Genomic DNA, 25,019 nt, shown 5'->3' with positions numbered 1-25,019 from the left:
CAGTGATTCCTTAGTCATATCTCCAAGTTGTTCAGGATGTTAGCATACTTTATTCAATAGTAGAGAACCATCTCACATTTAAAACTGACTAAGTGATCTCTTAGGCTCAGAAACCAACTTTTTAAAAAAATTTTTTTAAATGGTTAAAAAAATCAAAAGTAAAATAACATTGCATAATATGTGAAAATTACATGAAATTCGAATTTCAGTGCCCACAGATTAAGGTCTATGAGAACACAGCCACACACTCATTTATATTCATATGTGGCTGCTTTGGGGCTACAATGGCAGAGTTGAGTAGTTGCCACAGAGACCAGAAGTTTCCCAAGACCAAACATTTATGTTCTAGGCCTTTACAAAAAAAGATGGCCAAACCCTGACTTATTTTAATGTTGTAGTATGTCTTTAATTCTCCCCTTAATGATGCTTGCTTGACATTTTCAGTTTGAAGGTCAGATTTCTTGATAAGAAGATTGAGAGAAAATAAGGATTGAATGGCTGTGCCATCATTTAACTGCTTACTATGCCCCAAGCAGAAGGTGCCGTTTCTTTCCAGTTTATCTTCTTACCTGACATATCACTATAAAGCACTTTTCCCTTTAGATAATATTTCCACAAGCTTTAATGCATCATGCCCTTTAGCCTTACTGAACATACTTCTATAGATCTGTGACACCTTTTTCTTTGTATTTGGCCTTGGTTATCTTCTCCTGCTTCCATCCTCTGCTCATGTCTATGAATTTATCAGAAATCTACCTCCCCAGACACACTGGCTTTTTCAGATTTTCTTCCCCCACATGAGCAGATAATCATATATTATGTTTAAATAACTGATCACCTTCTTTTAGTGCCAAAATGTTTTAGAATCCCTTTTCAAGTGATTTTATTATTTCTACTCATTTTAAATCTGATTTTGTAAAGGCGAGTGTGGAAATTGAACTTAGATGACACCAGCCCTGCACTCTGTAATTCTTCATACGTAACAGACATCGCTAGAAGATGGATGTGCTATTCACCCAGCACCCAGCCCCATTGTGATCTCAGACCTCTGATGGAGTAGGAGATTAAGAGACCAGGCAGAATCTGAAATCACTCCTGGGTTGCATTCATGATCTGAGAAGCAGAAATCCCTCCTTCAAAACTGAAATCCAGGCCTTTCCTTCTGTGAAGGGACTGATATTATTTATTAAAAGTTGCAAAGTTTTTGAATCGTACATCTGGTTCCCTGAAGACCTATATCCTCAAGAGGTAAAAAGTTATAGGGAAAATGCCTGCTCAGGATTTGCTATGTAGTCAGTGGAAATTTTAAAAATCAAAATGTAATTTGTTAGAAAAAACAAACAGATAAATTACATTTATCTAAAATTTTATCTCTTAGTGTAAGAACAAGAGAAAATGTATTCTGGCAAGAGACTTCTTCCAGAGTGCATGTATATTTTCTGGTGAGGAAGAAAGAAGACACTTGAGGAGAAATTATTCCAGATTCTCAAGTCTTTCCTGAGAAAAGGAGTCACCTAGCTAGCTGCCCATCTGAAGAGGGTTCCATCTGTCATGTGCAACACTCAGAAAGATTGAATGATAAAGCTTCCTTTTTTGTTATATAAAATATGTCTACTATAAGTAAATATGTAGTACAGTCACTAAAAGGTACACATAGCAAAATGTTTTCTGTTAGTTGAACGTATGAAATTGCCAATATTTGGCAATTTTTGACTGTCGCAATCTGTAATTTCATTTGTTTAAACCCAACATTTAGAATGACCGAAGTTTGAAATACAATCGAACCTAAAATCATTATGAATGGAGCTCAAGGTGAGAAATCCTGATGAAGCAATATTGAAATCGTTTTTTTAACCAAAGAATAACTTTACAAGCCCTGCTTGCTGCCAGTGTTTTCTCAAAAATCCCATCTTCATTCATTATTATTAAGCAGACCTCTTAACTCTGTCAATTCAATGTAACAGTTTTTAAAAATTACAAAGATGTAAATTTATTTGGGGGCCCCTGTTTAGGTCCTTTGACATCATGTGCATGCTGAGCTTCACACCTTAAATATATTTGCTGGGTGGAAGATGGAGAGAAAGAGATGTATGGGGAGAAAGAGAGAAAGGAAAGGAGAGGACAGCTAAATGAATCCTAACATCAAAAGGAGCTGAAATGGAAGAGGCAGGGGTTAATATAATGTAAGCCTTCTACATTAAAAACCACAAAAGATGACTGAGAGAAATCAAAGATCTCAATAATGGGTAGATACACCACTATCATGGGTTGAATGACTCAATAGTATTACAACAATCCCAATCAAATTCCTATTAAGTTTTGTGTGTCTGTGGAAATTGAGAAGGTGATTCTACAATTTATATGGAAATTCAAAAATCTTAGACTATCCAAAGAATCTTGAAAAATAACAAAGGAACATATATTACCTGACTTCAAGGCTTACTATAAGTTAGAATATTCTAGACAGTGCTGTCCTGGCAAAAGGATAGAGAAACCTTCACCTGGTTATGATTCACTTGGTCAATGTGTCATCTATCCATTCATCTATCTATCCACCCATCTATCCATCTATCCATCATATATTATAATTTATGCACTGAATGGGGTATTGGATATACAAAGAGTAATTTAACATGATCTAATTGTTAAAAAGTTCTCAGTTTAACTGGTGCTTTAAACATGAACAAAATAATTAAAATGCATTTGTATAGATACATTATACGTTGTGTTGTTGTAATACAGAGGAAGTAAGAGAAGTATACTAAATTATGTCTAGGAGACTGAAGAGCCATATAGTCTGTGGATAATGAAAAGAAGGTACCTCTGAAAGAAGAATTCGCATGGGCTAGATGACAGATAATTGAGACAGCCTGTGTTCGTGCAGCATTGGGGAGTTTGAACAACCATAAAAGGAGGCAAGGTTAGTAAGTAGGACGGGGTTAAGAAACAAAAGGTTGTATAGGTCCTCAGAGAAGATTTATGCAACAGAGAACCCATGTTTTGTTTTGTTTTGTTTGTTTGTTTCGGTTTTATAAAGCAGGTGACATAATACAGTTGGTTCTGTACAAAGATAACTTGGTTGGGAATGGGGAAGACGAACCAGCAAATTTGCATGGAATGGTTTGAAGCAGGAAACCAATGATTCCATTTAATATGTAAAAATATTCCCCAGATGTATTTTCTGACTTGAACATTGGCAAGACAACTGACAACCACTTAGAACTTGGCAAGAATTTTAATTTCCCTAAAATGTGTTCATGTGCCTTACCATCAGTAAATGGAGTATTGAATGATTGATTATATTTATGAATTATTCCGCCATTGTGCAGCCATCAGAAGGCATTTCTGAAGCATATTCCCATTTGGGGGCTCATAACAAATTATTAATGTGTCAGCATGCTGTGGTAGCCACTTATTCCCCAAGCTCCAGTGAAATTCATGTGAGCAACATGTGCTTTCTCTACCCTTGACGCTTAGAGACCGATACCAGGGAAAAAAAATACAACACGAAAATGTAAAACAATTTAGAAAGTAAGTTCAGAATAATGTAATTAACATTTCCCATTTGCCTTCCACACCCAGATCGCTTTCTTCAATATGAAAACTTACATAAGTAAGTAATGCAAGTATAAAACATGACTTGGTGCTGTCAGTCCCCATACAGACACCAGGGCAAGGAAATAGATCTCAAAGGCCACCCCAGTCCTACTGGACTGTGCCGTCCTGGGCTGTGATATGGAAAACAGAACGCATGCTACCTAACACATCCAATCTTCAATTATCTGCTCTAGTGGAAAGGATAATCACCTTTCGTGTTATACTGTAACTCGTACCTACATTCTGTCCCAACCAGATTATGAGCAGCCCACGACAAGAAAAGAAAATCCTCATTAAGTAAAAACAGCATGAATTTTGAGGACAATATTTAAAGCCTTTCTTCACTCCTGTAAAGGGCATCTGGTGTGTCTGCTAATCTTCGTCATCCTTCTGGCGACATCACCCCAATTTTTATGTTATTGACAACCTCTCCTTCACTCTCTGTCCCTGCAGATGGGTCAGGTCCATTCTCCCCTTACACCTTCCCAACTCCAATTCCACATATGGTCACACAACTCAGATATGATCAGTGTTTCTGTTACCATGGTTGCATAACAAATCCCCCCAAAATTTAGTGGCTTAAGATGACAGCAGCATCCCTGTTTGTCCACAAACATGCAATCTGGGGAGAGTCCAACAAGGATAGCTCTTCTCTGCTCCACTCAGTGTCAGCTGGGGCAGCTTGAAGGCAGAGACGTGATCATCTGAAGTCTTTCTCGCCCATGTGTCTGGTAGTTGATGCTTGCTGTCAGCTGAGATCTTAACTTTGCTGCCCAGAATACCCATATGTAGCTCTTCACGTGGCCTGGGCTTCCTTGCAATATGGTGGGGTTTCAAAGGTGAGTGTCTTGAGACAGCGACACAGGTGAAAGCGTTCTCACTTTTTATGACCTGGCCTTGGAAGTCCTGCAGCATCCCTTCCGTAACCTTTTCTTCATTAAGGCAATCACAAAAACCCACCTTTTCTAGGAGAAAAGGAACAGACTCTTCCTTTCAATTGAGAGTGACAAGGTTCTGGAAGAGCATACCAGTCGATTATTGTTGTAGTTATTTTTGGAAAATCCCAACTTCCACATCGGCATGTTGCATCTCTCTGACAGTGGTTCAGGCACTGGAATTCCACTCCAACAAGACTGAATCCTAAGACTTTTCATGGGGCTATTGTAAAATGGTCTTTCTTCATTCCAGGCATGCAGAGAGGCTGGGAGGGATACTGGAGCTTCTGATAAAATGTGTGTGCTGAGTCAGGCTAACCCAGAAGAACCAAGAAATATAGAAAGACAGATATATAGTAACATGGTTTTGGGGTCTATTTCTGAGCTTTTCAGTTTCACAAACTAACAAATTTCTTTTATTTTCTCAGTCCAGATTGAGGATATTTCCCTTCCATTTGCTTCTAAAGCTTCCTGATTAATGAAACCATTTACCAGGTGAGTAACTTCAAACAAGATATTTAATTTGAGTTTTTATTAATTTCCTGCAAATGGAGTGTGCAGGTCTATACCACATAGAGTTCTTTTGAGTGTGTGATGGGAAAGCAAACATAGCATAGGTGAATTAGTCATAGAAAATGACCCTCACTTGCAGGTGCATCTACAAGAACCATTTTACCTCTGTTCAATTCAAGGAACCTGCTCTGAAATACACAGGCATCCTAAAGACATCATGATTAAGATGGGAACACTTCCACCCATAACTGTAAAACCTCAATTAATCAAGATACTACAAATGGAATCTAGGTGTAAGATGCATTGTGCTTGGGAAACTAGGCATGTGTCCTTCATTGCTAGACCATCAGCTACATGGGAGTGGACATCAAATTTGCCTCGTTCATCCCCATCACCAACACCTGGCACAGTGCTTGCTGCAGTGTAGATACGCATCAATAGAAAAGGCTAATGATGGGCTAAACCCTTGATGAACTCCTTAAAAAAAAAACTTATTTTAGAAGAATAAGATACCTGACAAAAAAAATCAAGCTGAAGTTGGTGATTTACTCAACGTTTAACTTCCAGTGGAGCTACTGTGTCTTCATCACTTTGTCTTCTGTCTTGTCTACCTATAGTCCTATTAAAATTTCTGTCATTCACTTATCAAATACTTACTGGATGTCTGTCATGAGCCAGGCTCTGAAAAGGACTCTGCCAAGGTACTCTCTTAAAATAAACCAGGTTGACTGAAGTTTTGCAAACTCATGGTTCAGCTGAATGTACCAAATCCATTATTTGGGTGTGTTACGACCTCAGTTGCTACCCAGGTCATCCACTGGATCTTGGAACAAGCACAGAAGTGTTTCAGGGGTCACAAACTGGCTTCCTGTGGGCTGTTTCCGTCTTGGAAGCATGCTGGTTTGACAGGCACCATGATATGTAATAGATACCTTTACTGTACATTGTTTGCAATCGGTAGCTGTAAATGTGAGAAATTCCCCCATGAAAATCCATATTTTCAGCTTCTTTTGAAATTTAAAAGATGCAGCAGACTTGCTTCCGCATTCCCAAGAGGCAGCACTCAGCTGGAAGTAGGTGGTGGCCCCCCATTCAGGTGCCCAGTCCTGTTGCCACCAGCTCGCACCTCACTCCTTTAGCTTAGCTGCTCAGCCGCTGTAGGGATTAGCCCTCTGGACAGGAGCTAATACATGCAGTGGTTCCACTCAGGCTGCTGATGGGGACCCATGGGGACCCATGCGTGCTTCCCCGCTCTTCACTGCACTGGTTACGTGTTGTTTTATCTCTCTAAGCCTCAGTTAACCTGTCTCTAAAGTGGTGGTAATAACAGAACCCTCTTCAAGGATGCTGAGAAGATTAAATGAGCTAAAACATAAAAATGTCTTCATTAGGGACTGTATTAGTCAGCTAGAGCCACTATAGCAAAGTATCATGGACTGTGTGGCTTAAACAACAAACATATTTTCTCACAGTTTGAGAGGCTGGAAGTCCAGGGCCAACATGCCAGCAGGCTTGGCTTCAGATGAGACCCCTTTCCTTGGCTTGAAGATGCTCTGTCCTCTCGTGGCCTTTTCTCTGTGCGCACATACTCCTCGTGTCTCTTCCTCCTCCTATAAGGACATTGTTCTACTGGATGAGGGCCCTACCTTATGACCTCATTTAATTACCTCCTCAAAGGCCCTCTCTCCAAATACAGTCATAGTGGGGGTCAGGGCCTCAACCTATGGATCTGGGGGAGAGACAGTTCAGTCCACAACAGGCACTTCCACAAATTAGCATAAAATAATATGAAAACATTTTACGGAAAAAGAAACAGGGGGCAAGGGCAACGGGGTTACTCTCCTAACATGATACAGGCAGCAAATGGAGGAAATGGGGTTAAAACTAAGTCAAGCTCCAAATTCTCTGTCCATCCTCTCCACGTGGCCGTCCAACCAACTCCCTTCTCTGTATTTTTGATTCCCATCATCTCCATTTTCTCTTTCTACGTTTACAGGAATTTGCATAAACTTGACTACGGCTCCTATTGGGAAAATAGTGTTAAAAAAGGAAAGGTCCCCTTTAAGAGGAAAAAAAGAAAAAGAAAAGCATCAGCTCAGGTCAACCAAGATAGAGCCTGGCACTGTCACTTCTACACCATATGCTTTTTTGGCACCACTGGCTTCATCAAAGAGGTAAGTGACCAATAACTTGTGGGAATGAGACATTCAATTGGAAGGACATGAGGAAAACGTGTAACTTTTATAGTTACTCAAGAGCCATAAGTGAAAGCTAGGGCATCACCAGTGGAGTATGTGGTATAATTTTCACTTTATATATCCACTCTCAGTAATCCCCTGCATCAGTTTTGCATCACTGCTGTAACAAATGACCACCATCTTAATGGCTCAAAGCAGCATACGTTTATCATACCATAGTTTTGTAGGGCAGAAGTCTGAGCAGCCTCAACTGGGTTCTCTGCTCAGGGTCTCACCAGGCTGAAGTGAAGGTTCTGTCAGTCTGGGATCTTATCTGGAGGCTCTGGGGGAGAATCCACCTCCAGACTCATTCAGATTACTGGTAGAACTCAGTTCCGTGTGGCTGTATGACTGAGGTCTCCATTTCCTTGCTGGCTGCTGGCCAGGAATAATTCTCAGCTTCTCCAGGACTCCCCACATTCCTAGACTTACAGCCTCCTCCATCTTCAGAATCAGAAGGAGTGCATCCAGTCTTTCTGTTGCTTCCAGGCTCTCTGAATTCTTCTGCCCTCAGGCAGGAGAAAGCTCTGCTGTAAAGACTCATGTGATTATGTCAGGCCTGCCCTGATAATCCAAGATAATCTCCCTATTTTAAGGTCAGTTGATTAGCAACCTTAATTACATCTGCAAAGTTCCTTTAACCATGTGACAAAACACATTCACAGGCATGAAACTAGGGGTAAAGATCATGGGGACCAAAATTCTGCCAATCACACCCCCACAGCAAACATACACGAGTACAGGGTCTTCATGAGTCAGGCTACTCCCCAGCTCACTGAGTTGATGATAAACTTCGAAACGCATATAAAACGGGAGGGAAATGCATCACTTCTACTTCTCCTCTACAATTGTTATTTTTAACACATAAGGAATCTGATCCCTGGTATAAAGGGAAACACAGGGGGATTGTTGTAGGGTGAGAAAGCCTAAAGGGACATGAGCGCACTAATCACTCTCTCCAAGAGGAAGGGAGGTGGGTGTTGCAGAGCCTGAAGTCATCCACCTGAATCAAGGAGAGAAGGCTGCTGGGACATAAATAATGAGGTAAACAGGATTTTATATAACCTAACAACCATAAAAGGTAGCTTTAAAGAAACCAGAAGAAAGGAATATATATACATATATATATATGTATACACATACACACACACGCATATGCACATATATACACACACACGTGCATACACACATATACACACGCACGCATATACACGCACACACATATACACACGCATACACACACATATACACGCACACGCACATATATACACACACGCACGTATACATGCACACGCACATATACACACGCACATATATATACACACACATACACACGCACATATATACACACGTACATATACACACACATACACACACACATGCACATATACACACACGCACGCGTATATATTTTCATTTTATTTTATTATTATTTTTTGACCCCATCATGCGGCTTGTGCTCTTAGTTCCCAGATCTGGGACCGAACCGGGGCCCATGGCGGTGAAAGCGCCGAGTCCTAACCGCTGGACTAGAATTCCCTATATTTTACATTTTAGACCGAATTTAAAAAGAAAAAAAGAAAGAAGTGTTCATTGAAAATGATTCGTATACTGTGTGGAGTCTTTGCTAAATGTGGCCATGGTTTGTCAATGACACTGGTGAGAATTAACCTTTACCAAGCCTGCTGTGTGTGGCAGAACCATCTCATTCAACCCATAAAACTTACAGCATGAATGCTCTGGGGTCATCGCAATCAGCATTGTTTAAAGGTAAGAAAATGAAGCATAGGCACAGTAAAGACATTTGCCCAAAGTCACACTGCTGAGAAAGCTTGAAGCCAGATTAAAACCCCAGCGGTCTGACTCCGTGGCTCATGCTCTTAAGCATCTCTCTTCTTTTCAGGAAAACATTCTCCAGATTTAACATGAGGGGTCCTAAAGATGTAAACACTGTAGTGACAAGAGGCTACAGAAATAATGAGGTCAGTCATGGCCTCTTGAGCCCAATATCGCCAGGAAATGGGAGCAAAGAACTCAAAAAAGGCAGGGGAGTTATTTCTGTGTTTTAAGACATATGAGAAAAAGTGGATCAGTGACAGTGCCTCTAAGCAAAGACTGCATCTATACAAACCAAAAGTTCCAATGATCCAGGCATCTGCCGTTAATGTCCTCAGATTCCTATTTCTAATTTAAATCAAATTTTAAAAAGTAAGTTTAGTTGAAAGGCTTTGAAACTGGAAACTGAAATTTGCAGATTATACAATAGGGAAAAGTAAATCTTGTGACTGAGACCCGTTCATTTTAGAATAAACCTGCACAGTTCTAGAAACTTTCACAAAGCTTGTGGACCACAGACTCTTCTGTCCAGAGACTTCCAGAGATATTCACAGAAATAGGGTTCTTCCTCTTTCATAACTCTAATTGCTGTGGCCCTGGTATGATAGGCTGAATTATGGCCCCTAAATGTCCACATCCTAATTCCCAGAACCTGGGCATTTGTTCACTTATGTGGCAGAAAGGACCTGATGTGACTGAGGTAGTGATCTTGAGATGGAATGATGTTGAGATCCTGGATTATCCAGGTGGGTCCAATAGAGGGTCGGAGACAGATGTGCAACAGAGCACAGGTTAGAGATAGAAAGATTTGAAGACTGTGGGCCGCTGGCTTTAAAGATGGAGGAAGTGGCTTTATATGAGCCAAGGAGGGCAGGCGGGCTCTATATGCTTAGAAAAGGCAAGGAAGGCGATTCTCCTCTAGAGCCTCCAGAAAGAACAGAGTCCTGCTCATACGTGGATTTTAGGACATCTCACTTTCAGAACTTAAGATGATAAATCTGTGCTGTTTTAAATCACCAAATTTGTGGCGATCTGTTATAGCAACCATAGAAAATTAATATATTTGGTCATGTGGTTTAGCTGTGCATAGCCTCTCCCACCCTCAGTTTTTTTTCCTCTGTTAAAATGGGAGAGTTCTTCTTCTCTCGCAGGAAACAGTGAAGATAAAATATTACAAGGTAGGCATGAGACAAAAGTTAATTCCCTTCCCTGGTGGTGCAGTGGTTAAGAATCCGCCTGCCAATGTAGGGGACACGGGTTCGAGCCCTGGTCTGGGAAGATCCCACATGCCACTGAGCAGCTAAGCCCGTGCGCCACAACTACTGAGCCTGTGCTCTACAGCCCGCAAGCCACAACTACTGAGCCCGTGAGCCACAACTACTGAAGCCCGCACGCCAAGAGCCTGTGCTGTGCAACAAGAGAAGCCACCTCAATGAGAAGCCTGCGCACTGCAACAAAGCCCCCACTCGCCGCAACTAGAGAAAGCCTGCGCACAGTGAGGAAAACCCAATGCAGCCAAAAAAATAATAAAATTAATTAAAATAAATAAATTATAAAAGATAAAAGGACTCCTGCCTCTCCAGGCAACATTTCTTTTTTCTCTACAACTGGGTTTTCCAGTGAAAGTGCAAAAGGGATGAGAGGGGAGAGAACAGAGACTCCTGAACTTTGTCTCATGTATTGGAACTGCTTCAATGGATTCTACGCGTTTACTTTTATTTGAGCAACTGTAAATCGGGTATCACTTGAATAAGTTGGAGATAAGTTTGTGCAAATTTTATTACACATAAGAGCAACCTAGTGCCACATAAAAACTACCACCTGAGCATTAACTCTCTGGGAAAAGTCACACCACATAACTTAGCAGGTGGACACCAGAGTAGCTTCCTTGGAAACACAATTGCTGAGTTCAGAAGCTGAAGCTAGAAAAAGAAACCATTTTGCCAGAAGTTCTCCTGTTGTAGCACACTGAAACATCTTTCTGGACCCTCTGGTCCAAAAAAGTCTTCACTGAGTCTTGAGGATTCATTTAGATTTCACTGCTTTTTGTCCTTGCCTTCAATTTATGATCCCCTCGTAGTAGAAGTCTGTGACAAGCTCAGCTTTAGCTCCTGCAGCTTCACATGAGGTGACAGCTGACAAACAACAGCCAAAACTTTCTTACCACGAAGTTTATTCTCCCCTGATGGCTCAAGTGTGCTTTAATGCACACCAAGCTGAAATTACAAGTGGAAATGTAGCCCAAGTTCTGCAAAATGATATTTTATTCTCTGGCTCTTCTCTCTGATAACTGTTTTTGTTATCCTATTAGCCAGATGCAGACAGGCTCCGAAGTCATCTACACAATGCTTATATTCTTGCCTCATCTACACAATGCTTATATTCTTGCCTCTTCTTTTATGAAAACAGTCTTTACTCCCTTTCTCTGTGTGAGGAAAAAGATGTATATTAACAATTTCAGACAGCTCTGCAGCAAAAATGCAAAAGAGTCCACATTTAAACTTCAGTCGAGTATGATAATCTGAAAGTTGCAAATAAAAGCTAACAGATGACATCATGGATAAAGAACTGAGGTTACGAATAATCTCTGGAAAGTTGCATTCTCTGTAGCTTGGGCCAGACCAAAGCTATGACTCAATCCTCTTCATCTGGTGGTATTTCTTTTTGCTTTGATTTTGGCTGTCTGGTCCACAGTTGTAGTGATAACAAAAGCCTTGCAATTTAAAGCAATGAAATTCTCAGTTGATGGGGCTAGGGAAGCTATAACCGGCGAATCTGTGTTACAAAGAACTTTGCTCTCAAAAAAAAAGCAACAGGAAACCCAGATGCTGCAGCTGTCCACCGAACAACCAAATGACCACCAAACTCCACATCTGCAAAGATAATTAAACTGTAATTAAATGCTCTGTCCCACTTTAAGCAATGGATCACGCAATCTAAGCACTTTTCCGCTGGCATTGGACAGTCACGTGCCCTAGGGAGAAAACGACTTTGGATTGATTTTGCTTCACTGTGTAAACAAGTAAATGAAATATTCCATTTGAGAAGAAAATGGCAGAAGTAACAGGCTTGCTCCACCCCAAACCTGGTCTAAATGAAATTTGCATCGCACATGGCTGCGTAAGATCACTTCCAAAAATAAAGGATAGAATATAGCAGAGGGAAACGCCCCCGCCCAAGGAAGGGTTGAGGTGGCCGGCCCTGAGAACAAGATCTGTTTCCCAAGAAATTGATGGTAAAGGAAAGAATACTTTAAAAGTAGAGACTTAGGGTTATTGCAGCTTTCCCCTCGGACAACGCATGAACACGTGTGCAGGTGTGCAGGTGCACACACACGGACGCACACCCAGGGTTCTTTCCCTTTGGTCTCAGAGAGGATGGGAAGATGCTGGGATTTGCTTGGAATCACGCTGCCCTGTTACAGAAATCTGGTTTCCCATCCCTGACCTCTACATTTTGGCTCACACATTCATATCTCAATGGCCCTAAGCCTGTGTCTCTAGTTCCAAAATTCAAGTGTTTATTGAAGGGCTATTTGTGTCATAATTATGAAGGGGCACAAAAATATAGGCCGTAACATTCCAAGCATATGCGTCCGGCTCTATTCTAAATATTTGGTACGCTCAGTGAACCCTCCTAACAACCTTACCAAGCAGGTTCTGCCTCTAATTTTTTACCTCCTGGAAGAGACCTCCTCTAACTGTCCTCTCTGAAATACTCCTATCACACTTGTCCTTCCCCACTTAGCACTCATTGGCACCATGTCACAGGGTACTTGTTGTTTCTTTATTGTCTTTTTCTGCTAGTGACACCTAAGTTCCTTGAAGTCATGGACTTATTCACTGAGGATTTGTCAAATCCTCTAATGAATTATGATCCTATGTCTCAAAATTGTATAGTACTTACCAAAGGTGGTAGAGTTCACCGAAGGTCTAGGATCCAAATTTGAGTCGATCTGAATCAAGGCCTGATTCTTCAGCCAATGTTTTAAATTACAAATCAGGCAAAGGCATTCTCTCCTTAAACATGGCCTGCCACTGCTCTGCATAGGTCTGCTTTTAATAAATATGGGGGCTTCCCAGTGGTTGAGAGTCCGCCTGCCAATGCAGGGGACCCGGGTTCGTGCCCCGATCCGGGAAGATCCCACATGCCATGGAGCGGCTGGGCCCGTGAGCCATGGCCGCTGAGCCTGCGCATCCGGAGCCTGTGCTCCGCAACGGGAGAGGCCACAACAGTGAGAGGCCCGCGTACGGCAATCATCAATCAATCAATCAATCAATCAATAAAGTTGTAAAACAATCAAGAAGCTTTCAAAAGGCCAGAGATCCAAGTTCTACGTTCAACTTATGGTCTTCTCAATCTCTCTGTCTTTAAATAGATAGAGAGAAAGATAGATAGATGATAGATAAGTAGATAGATACATACATGTATACATAAATAGAGAAAGAAATATATGTATATTTCTTCTTCTGCCATCTTCACCATCTGCCCGTATAAGACCCAAATCAGTGAACCGTAAATTATCAGGAGACCAAAAGGCCACCCCCACTACACTAAGCTTGCCTCTTCTCAGATTCAGTCTAGGGCATTTATTCCAGATGATTAATAAGCAAGATGGTTCCACAAACTCACTGGATAATCCCTTCTGGGATTCAGAGGGATTATCATGATAGAGGGGGAAAACTGAGTTAGAAACAATGGAACTAGAGAAACAATGCTTAATGTGTGTTCAGAAATTCAAGACCCTTTGATGGGAAGAAGGGCTTCTCAATATCATTGAATCCGAAAGTATTTCAAAATCAGTGTTAAAAATACCACATAAGTCTTCCTCAGTACAGTTTGCATTTAAGGGGGATGTAATCACATAGTTAGTGGTACCTGTCAGTGCACAGACCCCATCATTAGATATTTGAGGCCTAAGAGAATCAGAACTAAGACACATAATGTTGGTCAGGAAGGTGACTACATGTTTGTAATGATGCTGAAGATACTGCTGCCGCTGCTAATGATGGACCAATAATCACAGGAACTGTTCAGTAAATTTAAAGCTATTTGCCAGGCACTAGGTTATATAATTTACATGTTTTTTTTCCATTAAATAGTCACAAGTAGTAAATAAGATGAGTGTTATGTTTATCCCCTTTTACAGAGAGGAAAACTGAAGTTTAGAGAAGTTGAGAACTTCCCCCAAGGTCACATAGTCTATGCTGTAATCCATTAACTTGTGGCTTTTAGTGTAGCAAACACATGATTCTGTATAAAGTAAGTAAAACTCAACAATTAAAATTCTTAAATCTCTCGAAACTAGTGAGATAGATAAATTAGAAAAACAGTAGCCAAGGCACTTGGGGAGCCAGTAGTCTCATACACTGCTGGTAGGAAGAGGAAATCTATGGCCTTTGTGCTATGTAATTGGCAACATATTGTAATATTTAATTATATCAATCATTTAAGCAATCCAGTGGTAGGCAGACCCTAAGTGACCCCCATGAGTCATACCCTTATATAATTCCCTCCTCTTGAGTGGAGGCAGGTCATGTGACTTGCTTCTAATCAATAGAATATGGAAAAAGTGATGGGATACCAAACCCATAATTAGATTATGTTATATAAGACTCTATCTTAACAGACTGGAGGGAGAGATTCTCCTGCTTACCTTGAAGAAGCAACAGCCATGTCATAAACTCTCAAGGAGAGGGCCACATGGCAGGGAACTGTGGGCGCCTCTGTGAGCTGAGAAGGACCCTGGACCAGCAGCCACCAAGTGAATGGGGACCTCAGTTACACAGCCCAGAAGACACCTTAGCTGTAGCCTTATGATACCCTGAGAAGAGGACCCAGCCAAGTCATACCTGCCTCACAGAAACTGTGAGATAATAGATGTATGTTGCTTTAAGCTGCTACATCTATGGTCATTTTTCATGCAGCAACAGAAAACTAGTACAAACACTATTATTTGGGAACTTCAGCCTACAGAAATGAAGCAGAAGTCCATGAGGTTGTGTGTTCAAGGACATTTGTGGCAGCATTCTTCATAATGGAAAAAAATTTTTAAATCTGAATGCATATCAATGGTGGAATGGTTGAATAACTTATTAGTCCATTTTATAGACTATTAGATAGATTAAATATCAATAAGTAATCAACATCTATTGACCTGGAGGAATGTCCATGATGAATTGTTCAGAATGACATTTACATGTCATTGCTGTTAAGGAAAAGTGAGTATGTTTGTTTACTTATATCAAGCATAGAGAAATATTTGAAAGGATACAGTCTCTGCTGATAATATTGGTTATCCAGCTGGGGTAGAGGGAGGCCAGTGGAGGGGGAGGGGAGGCAGAATACAGAAGTATACTTCTCCTGTATCACTCGTTCATCGCAACTGACATCCACACTGAGCAGCGTTCTAGGCATTGGAGGTAACTCTAGTTAATCATGCAATAGGAGGAGCCAGACAACTGAATAAACAAGCCAATAAACAAGATTGCATTAGGGAAGAACAGTGGCTATAGAGAAAATAAAACAGGATAATAAAATAAAATGTGATCTAGATTGGGTGGGCTCACCCATCTTTTCACCAAATTCCTGTTATTCCATACCAGGACTCTTGAAAGGCATCTTCTGATGCTAAGATTCCAAGACGGCTGCCATTCAGTTTTGGGTTTTTGAGTTTATTCATTGTCAACCTTTAGAACACAATCTAGGGCTGCCACAGTTATAAGCGTACACCCTAGAACTGGAGACAGAAGCTCATTCCAGTCAAATGTTGCCTGTGCGTTTACAGGCAGACACGCGGAATGCTTTGGTTCTGAGTGGCACTCATCTGAAGAAGTTATTTGTTTTATGCCACTATTTGTGATAAACCTGATTTATTTGTATAATTTTTGTTTACAAAATTGTTTAAATTTTAATTTAAAAACAAGTATTGTTTTTAAATTAAAAAAAAAAACAAAACAAACATGAATGGCCAGAAAGGCCAACCCTGAGAGCGTTTAACTAGACCTCTTCCTTACCCACGGAGCTTGCCTGGACGGTCACACCCCTCCCATTCTTGCTCCTACATAGGGTTTGTGTGCAACAGGTGGGGTGACGGCTCACATGCTCTTCCAGCGTGTCGGCCGTGTAGATGGCACAGCTGTTTTTCTTTTATTTACCAGCCCTTTTTACGTATTGTGAAGGACTCAGACGGCTGCTGCTGGTTCCTCCAGATACCTTTCCTGGGCCTGCATCCGTGAGTCCTTCATTCCTAAATTTGTCTCTCCCTGGTTCGTCCCCAAAATGTAGGGATATAATTCAAGTACACAGGGCTGTGACTTGGTTTGATGTAGAAATCTAGAACCAGAATGGACCTCAGAGACCATCACAGACAACAGTAGCATCCTCCAGAAGAGGAAACCAAAAACTCAATAAGCAGAACAAATGAAAAGGTTAAGTGCATGGCCTTTGGATTCAGACTCCCAGGTTCACATCCAAGTTGATCCCCTACAGCCTTCATGACACTGGGAGAAATACAGTCCCCCCTCGGTATCTGCAGGAGGATTGGTTCCGGGAATGCTTGCGGATACCAAAATCTGCAGATGCTCAAGTCCCTCGTATATAAAACGGTGTAGTTTGGTGGATACTCTGCCCCCCCGCCCGGCTGTATCTGTGGACTCCACATCCGTAGATTCAACCAACTGTGGGTCTGATCCTGGGTTGGTTGAATCTACAAATGCAGAATCCGTGGATATGGAGGGGTGACTGTATTATGTACAGTCTGTGGTTTAGCCTCCTCATCTGTAAAGAGGAGAGTCATTGATTCAATTAAAATCAACAAATATTCTCTAACCACTCTGCTGGTATAGGAGGTACACTGAAGAATGAGCAATAGAGCTTGTGTGTGCGAAGCTTCATGGAGCTTACAATCTAGTGGATACAGTAGTACCACCTCCTAGGGTTGCTGTGAAGACTAAATGAGGAATAATAGAGTCTTAGAGCAGTACGCGACATGTAATGACTATAATCACAATTGTTATAATAACAATAAGAATGTTGTACCAATAATCGCTGTTATTGTTATGGTTATTATTTAACAATAATATACGTAACTACCTCATGGGGTTAGTGTGACGATCAAATAAATAATTTATGTTAAATACTTAGTAAAAACATCTAGAAATCGTGCAGTACATTTCATCTATCGTAATTATTGCTAGGTTAAGTGGTTTTTGCCAAAAGCAAAGAGTAAATTATGGGCAGAGCTGAACTGTGAATTTCTGCCACATGCCTGAACCATTTTGCACAACTCACAGGCTGTAATACAATTAAGTGATTTCCTGTCTGTCTCCCCTGTTCAGCCTTGAAGTATACATTCTGTCTGGCTCGGATTCATCCTGCCAGGCCCATGCAGGATCTCTCACCAGGGCCTCTGCACCATGATTTTAGACAGTTCTGGTATCTGTAGGGACCTTATATCATTATTCATTTATCCTGATTTAAATAAATATTTGGGGAGCCCCTAACAGGCACAACCCCCTCCCAACTGACATGTCCTCAGCATGTGGCATGTCATAGGTGTCCTACACTATAAATATTTATGAATTGGACAAACATGTCAGGTTCCTGCCCCCAATGAGATTAAATTCTAGTGGAGGACAAACTGCTAATGCAGGTCACAACATGGAAGCACCTCAAAAGCAGTATGTCAGGTGAAAGGACCAGGTGCAAACCACCACCTAGTGTATTGTATTGTACTGTACTGTATTGTATTGTATTGTATTGTAATATGTTTCCATCTGTGCTAAGTGCCCAGAACAGGCAAATCCAGAGAGACAGAAACTAGACCAGTGGTTCCCCAGGGGTTCCTGGGCTTGGGGATGGGAATGGGGTTGAAATGAAGATGGCACAAGGAGTTTTGGGGGGTGAAGGAAACGTTCTAAAAATGGAGTAGGGTGATAGTTGCCCAACTCTATAAATTTACTAAAATGGGTGAATTTATAATATGTAAATTGTACCTCAGCAAAGCTGTTTTAAACCAAAATATTCTAGTGGAGGAAGACCTTAACCAACTAATTACTCAATTACTTATTTGGTTCCAGCTGTGATATGTACTGTGACGGGACAGTCGAGGGTCCTGACTACCTACCACATCCTGCAATCTGGGTAGTGAATGTCAGAGAAAGCATCTCCGAGAAAGAGTTGTTTAAACTGAGTTCAGATCGGGTGGGGTCAGGGGGACTCTGAAAGGCAGAAGACATGGCATGTGAGGGGCTCAGGGATGACAAAGACCATAACGGTGTGGGCTTTTTGGGGAAATGAGGAAGGAAGGGGGACACCTGTGTGTCTAGAACACAGACTTGGCAGAGGAGAGGAGCTCAAGGTGAGGTGACAACTACAAAGGGCCTTTTAAGAACTTAGTCATTTAAGCCCCAATGGCTGTGATGTGGACAGTGGCACTAGAGCCCACAGCTGGGCAAGAGTCACTGTAAGACTAACGAAGCTGTCGTCAAAGCCAACTTTTAGATTGCCTTGGTTTCCTCCCCTAGTTAGCCAAAGACGTGGGTTTATGCATAGTGTCTCCATAGAGACTCTATTTGACCAATGTCCTGTACTTTGTTGATTCAAATCACATTAGGAAGAAATCAGAAAACTGTCCTGCTATGCAATTCTGATTTATAGAACATCTGAATGGCGGTGAACTCGATTAGAGAACCCTTGGGTGCATCCCCTAAAAGATTTCAAAGAAAGGCTTCTAAAATTTTCCCTCTACACACACCTAAAAAAAAACAACTTTCAGATGAATCCAATATCACCGGTAAGTTATAGTCAGCTTTTAGTAGATGATCTATTAAGAGGATAACATTGGGAGAACACCTGGGTTTGCAGTCAGGCCTTAGGACTTTTGGCCAAAGATGCCCAAGCAGATCCTTGATTTAGACAAAATATGCTCCACAGACTCTTAACTCAGACACAAAACCAGATTATTTTAGTTTGGGGAGAATCTAAGCCTCTATTTTCAATAAGGGCTATTTTTTAAGAAATCTCCATTTAAAAAACATTATACACACATGCACACACATGTTCTACCTGGAACATCCTGCATCCTCATTGGAAATCACTTCTTTTCTTCTCCTGAATTCTTCTAAAAATACACACAGTACTTATTTATCACCAGAAGGTTCTCTTGAGTCATTTTACATTTGTGGAGAAGCAGGCATTCTGTGTAATGATGAACACCAGCTTTTCCAGTGCATTCCTACAGAGCCATGCAGTTATCAAGGGCATCTTAGAAATCATTTCCCTTGCTTGTGTTCTATGTTCCTCACCCTTTCCCCACCATCTCAAACATCTCAGCTTCTACCTTCTACTTAAGAAAGGAAATGGCTCAGGTCACCACTCTCTGCTAAGATGTCCCCAGGGAGCACATGGATGGACTGTGTCATAACCCGAAAGGGGCTTCTGGGCTTCTATTTTCTTTTCCATAATGAGTTTCCTGCTTTTAGGGTTAAGTGAATTGAGGAACAGGGACCTGTGTGCCGCAGAGATTTAGTGGAAAAGGGCTTCATAGACGTAGACTCCAATTATTTTCAAATTATATGTATAACATATACATAACGTTATGCACTCATATATGTATATACCTGTGGCTATACACACACATATATTTACACACAACTTTACACACACGCACATATACCATGTTCCCCTTTAGGAAAATGAGGAAAACGAACCAGCCTTTTAAAATGTAGAAGTCATAGTAGATGAAAGCCCTCTGCTCAAAACCCTCTGAAACCTCACATTTCACTCAAAATGAAGTTCAAAAGCTGGGACCTGCAAAGTTCCATATAATCTTTATGATTCCACCCCCGCCCCCAGTCTTACCAACCTCCTTTTCTACCATTTTCTTCTTACTTCATCAGAGCCACCCTGGATTCTTTGCTGTTCCTCTAACACATTCCTCCCACTCCTGCCTCAGGGCCTTTGCACGTGCTGTTCCCTCTGCCTGGCATGTTCTTTCCCCAGATAGCTGCTCGGCTCACTCCCTCAGCTCCCTGCCAAATATCATTTCTAACACACAGGTTTCCCTGACCACCCCTCTCACTCCCTTAGTTTTCCCTCCCAACCTTTTTGTCACCTAACACATTGTTTACATAGCATTTATTGCCTGTATCTACTCCATTCAAATGAATTCTCTGTGACAGCAGGAACCTTTTCTTATTCACCTTAGAGCTCCTGTGCCCAGAACAGTGTTGAGAGACTCTCAAATGTTTGTTGCATGAATGATGCTGGACTGATCCCATTGGACCAGACTGCTGCCAGTCACAAAACTTTGAGCTGGGAGGGATATGGAGATGGCAACTCATCTATCACCCCTGCCAAGCGGGCAAGACCACATACAGGTGAAGTCGTGCTCTGAAATCAACATCCTGAGAAACATCACAGTTAGGAACAGGCAGCTCAGACGAGAGCCAGCCACTGGCAAAGGGCCCTTTCAGCACAGCCTGTCAGGGAGGTTCTAGATGCCAGATCCCTACCAAGCTGGGCTGTGAGGTTCTCAGAGCTGCAGATGAGGCTGCAGGGCCCAGTGAGGAGAAGCAAGTGGGACTGGGGAACTGCATGCTCCTCTGTGGTGGGGTTTTTGCGTTTGGGATCTCTGTGGGCAGGCCAGCTAAAAACCCCTAGTAGAAAACCTAGAGCCTAGAAATCAACTTCAGCCAGCTACCTGCAGACCAGATGAAGCCTTCCAGACAAAGTCCACTGCAAAGTGCTACAGTCCAGTGGCCACAGTTGGAGCTCATAGGGCAGAATATGGCTAAGAGGAGGATTGCTCAGCCGCCTGGGCCCTAACTGTGACTGCCCACCGGGAGCTCGTGGCAAGAGGAACAGCAGGCAGGCCACATGCACTGCTTCAGCTGAGCCTGATGCTAAAAGCAGGTCTCCTAGTCTGTATCTCTTCCCCCAGGTTTCCACCCCACCCCGCCCCAGCCCACCTCAAAGGGATGTGATTTTTACGTAGCCAAGGAACAGGCTTTACCCCACCCTTCATAGTGAGAGACCCAGCAGATTTGCAGACAACAAATGCACAGCACCACCTTCCCACAAATGAGAGGAGAGGGATGGAGAGATGGAAACCAGGAAGGGCCAATGGGAAGGGAAAGAAAAGCACCAGGAAAGAGGAAGGAAGGGTTTTATTCCCATCAGAGGGACAGAGGCAGATTCTGAATGTACAAGTGTGAGAAGCAGAGTTGGAAAAAGGGGATGAAAGAGACAGAATTGGGGGGAAGTGGAAGATCTCAGTAACCCCAGAGCCTGGTGCAGAAGAGGAATGAAGTGAGTCTGAGTAGAATGAATAGATTAATCGTATTAACACACTGACCTGACCTCAAAGGGGAAATGATAACACTCGCCCAGCACTTTGTAGGTTCTGGCCGCAGACAAGCACTTCCAGGCATTTCCTGTTTCACTGGGTCGTGAACCAGCTCCTATGAATCAAACTCTTTTCTTGCGGTGAAGGCTGACAATGAACTCCTCAATGAACTGTCCTGATTCAACCCTGTCATATAGGGTGGAGGAAATCTACATGGGTCACCATCTATGGGGTCAAAGAAATAAATGAAAAAATTATACCCTGCCTAGCGGTTGCCCCTCCATCACCTCCCACCTCCCCCAGGCCCTCACAGCTCTTCTCTTTGCCCCTTGCTGTTATTCAGAAACGGGCCATTCACCTCTGGTTGGGTGCTCTGGCACTGAGCTTCTCCAGATAGGCTGAAAAAAAGACCTTTTAGGAACTGTTGCATATTCTATGTCTTAAAACAGGTCTTTCAGCAGCAGATCTTCTACCTAAATCCACATATCTTGGAAAGCTGGAGTGGAAGACACAGCTTATTTTGTTTCTCCCCTCACCCTCAAGAAAGTCCTCCAACCACCTATGCACATGTGCTTCTGTTCTGCTCTCTCTTTTGTGGCTCTGCTTCCAGAGAGGATGCTGGGAATAATACAGATGTTCCCCTTGTATATAGTTTGCATAGCAATTGCTGCAGAAATAAATATTATGGGCTTGGCATGGCAGGATCTATGGACAGTGCCATAAGATAAATAAAAAAGGGAAACTGTGTAAGTTGTTTTTACTTTATTAGCTATAAAACCCAGGCTTAGGCAGGGATCAGAGAACCCAGCAGACATCATTCAACAAAAAGTGGCGCATTCTTTTGCTCTGCTTTCCTTTTTTTTTTCCAAATGAGAACATCGCCACCTGGTGGGAATCTCCAAATCACCACCGGCAGTTTCTGAAACAACTGAGACAGAATTAAACCCAAACCTGAGCACAGAGGTCAGCGGCTGGCAGAAAGGAGGAACTGGATATTAGAAGAGCACAGGTTTCATATTACTTCCTGGCCTTGTAAAGTCTCTCGCATACAACTTGTTCCCAGGAGACCAAATCTCTTACAAATCTTTCTTTCTGTTCTGCAACTCTTGTCTTCCCTGATTGTGGTTTTCAGGGCCTTCCGGCTCTCCTTGCTACTAGGTACTCAGATTGAATCCATTATTTAATGCCTAGTACACTACCCACCTTCTCCAAGAGTCCACTGAGATGGCTCCAACCACATTGGATTTGGATTTCTCCCTCTTCCAACCTCCCCGTGCACCTTCGTGCCACAAAATATACAACTTGATAAAATCATCTGCTCATTGCTCCTGGGCTGTTTGAACTTTCTCCTCAACTAAGGTCTGAGTCCCTGGATCTCTTAAACATTTATGCCATGGTCTCCAACTGGAGGCCACAGAGACAACCCAGCCTGGAGATAGGTAGGGGTTTGACATTCACACAATGAAAGCAAAAGCTGTTGTTTCAACATTGGGAGATTTCACATAAAAAAAAATTTTTTTGTTTGTTTGTTTGTTTCTTTGCTGTATGCGGGCCTCTCACTGCTGTGGCCTCTCCCGTTGCGGAGCACAGGCTCCGGACACGCAGGCTCAGCGGCCATGGCTCACGGGCCCAGCCGCTCCGCGGCACGTGGGATCTTCCCGGACCGGGGCATGAACCCGTGTCCCCTGCATCAGGAAGCGGACTCTCAACCACTGCGCCACCAGGGAAGCCCTCACATAAAAATTTGAATTTCTAGAATTTCTTTTAAAAAAGCTTAATTTCTGCTAGAGCTGGGCCCACATGAAAGAGGCATGTTTCTGTTTTTTTTTTTTCCACAGTCCCCACCGTACTTTGTTGTACCATTAATACCAGGTCTGAATTTCAGTTGCCATTTATCATTATGCTCGCTCTGAGTTTTTCTTATATCTAAGAAATATTTTTATATCCATGTCTCTGTTAAATGTGGGGAAGTAAGTAGTAGCCCAATATTCAAAAGACAAAGGCAGAGGGCATATTTCTTTGGGATCTTATCTATGTAACGCACAAACATACAATCCACTTTATTTATTTCTGTTATTTGTCTGACCCTTTGTGAGATCTGAATTTCTTAATCCTCGGTTTGCTATAAGAAGCTCTAGACCTCCCACCAGGGTTTTGCTCAATCCAGAACGCTCTCCCTGCCAAGCCCTGCCCACGCTCCTCTCTCCCATTGCCTATCGGTCAGAGACCGGTAGATCTTCTTCTTTAAAGGATAAGAAAACCAGATATGGTTTTGCTTGAGGTCCATATGGTCTCTGTCACAACTACTCTACTGTTATAGCACAAAAGCATCTACAGATAACATGGAAACAAAGAGGCATAGCTGTGTGCCAATAAAACTTTATTCATATAAGCAGACAGCAGGCTACCAATCCCTGCAACAGGATATCTAACCATCGTGCCATCCTCCTTTTGACATCACTTCCTCCAGCCTTGGTCAGGCTCATCTGTGATACGTTCTCAGTGAAATAACACTTTACTTCAAATCTTTCCTTCCCCACTAGGCTGAAAGCACCAAACTCCAAGAGCAGGGACTCCTGTATCTCCAGCGCTATCAGTAGAGTCCTATGATACACATAAGCGTAGCTAAAGAATGACTGTGAAGGACAGCAGGTGAATGCCATAACCAAGTCCCGAGTGCTCTGGCTGCATTGAGATTGAAGTCGGCTGCTTCTCTCTCCAACAGATCTGACAGAAGCACTCCACAGCTGACATGGGACTTCCACTGCATCAGGGACCCAGGCTCCTTCTAACTTGTTCTGTCCCTTAAAAAAACAGCTCCCAAGCCCAGCATCCAGGTGGCTGTACCAACTCCCACCACTGTGTTTGCACAAAAGAGCTTAAATTCTAGAGCACGTTTCTCAAAACATAGGTGAATATCAGTCGAAGTAACTAGAAGAAGTCATTGGAGACTCTGCTACAACCATTTTTACTTCATTTACTCATTTGTATATAAGTAAATTAGTTCTCCGTAAGGATTAGTTACTGTTAAAATCCCAAGTATGCTGCTACTCCACACTTCTGCATTGTTGCTGCCTGGAATGTTCAAGATTTCATATGACGCCCCTCCCAGAAACACACAAGCAGAACACCCCTCCTCCATCCTGTGATTTTTTTCATAGAAATTATTATCATCTGATATTTCTGTTTGTTTGCCTAACATCTATCTCACTAGAGTATAATCTCCATGTGAACAGGAAAAGTCTGGTACTTAGTAGGCCTTCAGTAAATATTGGTCAATAAATGAATGACTTTTGTCATTATTTCACAATGAGGAAGTTAAGAGAGGATTCTCATTTCTGTATAATTTACGTAGAGAATTTAACATCCCAGATCACATCTCAGGAAGGTCTTTCTTGCCCAACAAAGGCTATTCTGTTTAGAATAGCCTTTCCTTCCCATCCCTGCCACACTCTGTTTACCCTGCCTTACTTCTTCCATAGCAATAATCATACCTGACATGTTAATTGTTTGTTTATTTGAATATTTTCTGCCTTCTCCCTTAGAATATAA

Source organism: Lipotes vexillifer, unplaced genomic scaffold (assembly GCF_000442215.2).
Source record: "Lipotes vexillifer unplaced genomic scaffold, Lipotes_vexillifer_v1.1 scaffold1186, whole genome shotgun sequence".
NCBI classification, from domain to species: domain Eukaryota; kingdom Metazoa; phylum Chordata; class Mammalia; order Artiodactyla; family Lipotidae; genus Lipotes; species Lipotes vexillifer.
This window is presented reverse-complemented; position numbering follows the sequence as displayed.